This window comes from Scyliorhinus canicula, chromosome 10 (genome assembly GCF_902713615.1).
Source record: "Scyliorhinus canicula chromosome 10, sScyCan1.1, whole genome shotgun sequence".
In the NCBI taxonomy this organism is placed as follows: domain Eukaryota; kingdom Metazoa; phylum Chordata; class Chondrichthyes; order Carcharhiniformes; family Scyliorhinidae; genus Scyliorhinus; species Scyliorhinus canicula.
The window spans coordinates 116,818,692-116,821,330 of record NC_052155.1 but is presented as its reverse complement, the minus strand read 5'-3'; the positions used below and the strand labels follow the sequence as shown (position 1 = coordinate 116,821,330).

At 40.8% G+C, this 2,639-nt stretch overlaps 1 pseudogene; it reads left to right on the top strand.

Annotated features, from left to right (window-relative positions):
- The first annotated feature begins 1,764 nt into the window (after positions 1 to 1,764).
- On the top strand, positions 1,765 to 1,915 carry LOC119972978 (annotated as a pseudogene).
- Positions 1,916 to 2,639: the final 724 nt, after the last annotated feature.

Sequence of the window (2,639 nt, the reverse complement as noted above, 5' to 3'; positions counted from 1 at the left end):
CCCTCGAAAGATCCCCCCACCCAAACCCCCAGCACCGGGTTAGCGCTTACTTTGCCCTGGTGCACCCTGACACTACGTGGAGAGGGGTTCTCACCTCCTTCCTCCCTCTCTGAGTCCAAGGTGCCTGGTCGCCATTTTAAAATACCAGTAATTGACGCAGACTTGATATCCTGCTGGTAGGCCAGAACACTCCTCGAGGCCGGAACATCTGACTTTAATCTCACGAATCAGATTATAATGAATTGTAATGCATGCCAATCAGGTTCTCACTCTTTCTGGGTGAGATTCAGATCACACCAATATGAAGGGCCTTGGAAGATCACATCTGATTTGCACCCAGCGCAAATCCAGTTTTGAGCCTCACGCCAGATTTTCCCGATATAACGGGATTTGTGCCAGGTGTAATTCAGCTGGAAAATCACTCCCTATAGTTACAAAGGTATCTAAGAAAGGTGTGTACTGAGATGAAAACAACAGAATATTTCTCAAGCCTTTTTCCAGGTCTGTTGCTGCAGTCTTGTCAACCTATCTGCTGCAACAATACATTGTTTAAGAGAATACATTTGAGGGACATGTTTTGCCCCAATATTCAGGGACAACTACCGAAAAATAGCATGTAGAGAGACCTTGCTGTTTGCTGTGAAGGTTCTGCCACCAAATGGTCTACTGGCATGTATCGTCAAAGTTCAAAAAGCATAAGAGAGCAAAAGTACATTAACTATGGAACTGTATTTGAATGGCGCCTTTAATGCAATAGTGTACAACATGTACAGGAGTAAAAATACATTCTGAGCAGTGGAAAGAGATGAGATTGGAAAGGTCAAAGGTGAGATCAAAATGGTCCCTTTTAAAAAAGATTGTGAAGTTTGGGATGAGATAGTACAAGATGTGATTTCGGAAGATAACTTTGGAATGTGAGGCTGAATGGCAGAAAGGACTGTAATAAAGCTGGAGTGGATTGGTGGAGGTGGAGCAGATGAAAGCAAAGAGTCAAAAGAGGGCAAATGCTGGAACATAACCCTAAGGACGTCTGTAGAGAACTTTGATGATCTTACCCGTTGGGAGAGCAGTCCCACATGCCCCGTTCTCAGTGGTTTACCACAAAATCTGTCTTCTCTATTCCTCCAGTTCTTTATTTGTGGATTTAAAGAAACAAATTCCTGATCTCTTTAAAATAAATATAGACCATTAATGGGCCTGAGGTTGGACATTTGTCCCTCATTGTCTTAGCTGAGGCACAGAGGTCCACATATTGGCTCATTTGGTTCTAATGCCTATCTTCATTGCCTGGGTCATGAACAATCATATTTTTTGTTTATGTAGCTTAATTCTGTTGACTTTAAAAACCAGTGTGAAATCATTGTTTTAAAACACTTTAACATAAGTTATATCTAAATCCTTTGCATCAAAACTCCCAAACTCAAAAAACTCTCGCAACAGCTGATGGGACTCACAGAAAGGTAAGGAGATGACAAAATGGTTATCTTAATATAACTGTGCACAGGGCAGCAGACACACGGGAACAACAGCACCTGCAAGTTGCACGCCATCCTGACCTGGAACGACATTGCAATTCCTTCATTGTCACTGGGTTAAAATCCTGGAATTCCCATCCAAAGCACTGTGTGTGTACCATGTAAACTGCAGCGGTCCAAGGAGACAGCTCACCACCACCTTCTCAAGGAAAACTTGGATGGGCAAGTGCTGGCCGAGCCAGCATTTCAGGAACAAACTTAAAAAGAACAGTCATATTTGATTTGAAATATTGCTTCTTGGCCTTTTGGCTAAGATCAAGTGTAGTATATTTGACTTGTTGTTAATATTTTCCAATTCCACATATGCTGCCAGGCAACGCCTGAGTATTTTCAGCACTTTTTGTTTCTATTTCAGATTTCTGACATCAACAGTATTTTACTTCTGAACGAGATCAAAATAGTTGCATGAAAAATGCAGCTGGAAGTCCACAAGGTGATTGATCTTCTTCGCCCATTTCATAGGGGCAGGCTCACTGGACAATGTATCCCAATGAGAAAATCAGACAACTGTACTTGTGCCCATTAACATACCAGTTCTGATAGCTTTAATATTTAATATAAGCTGTTGAATATTAAGAGCAAGAACACATTGGGCAAAAAGTGAATCTTTAAGTTTTAAGAAATTTCTGCCTAGCTTACTATCTTATCTATCTTACATTCCTCTTAGGGAAAACAGAATACCCACTGAATTTTCAGAACCTGTGCTGTTCATTGCAAGTAACAAGTATTGGGGAGGGTGCTTGAAAATAAGTCTAATGAAGAAAAGGGCTGATTTTCCAAGTTCTTGCTGCTAAAGGAAAGTCGAGTCAACCAACTGTACAGGTTGTGAAATCAGTGGTGACTGCACAAAATGTTTGTCTGTTGAAGACGCTCAGGGATTTCTTTTAGTAGGATACGGAGTGTTCATAGAAATAAATCATAAATGGCGACAGGCGAGACTCCTCACTTACAGTAGAAATTTATAAAATTACTCTGATACTCTTTGTAAATTCTTGTGCCCTCCCTCAGAAATGATACATATGGTGACCACATAGCACTGGCATTCTAACCACCTTGTGGAGATTTTAAGATAGAGTGGCTTTCTAATAAAATGTTAAATTGCTG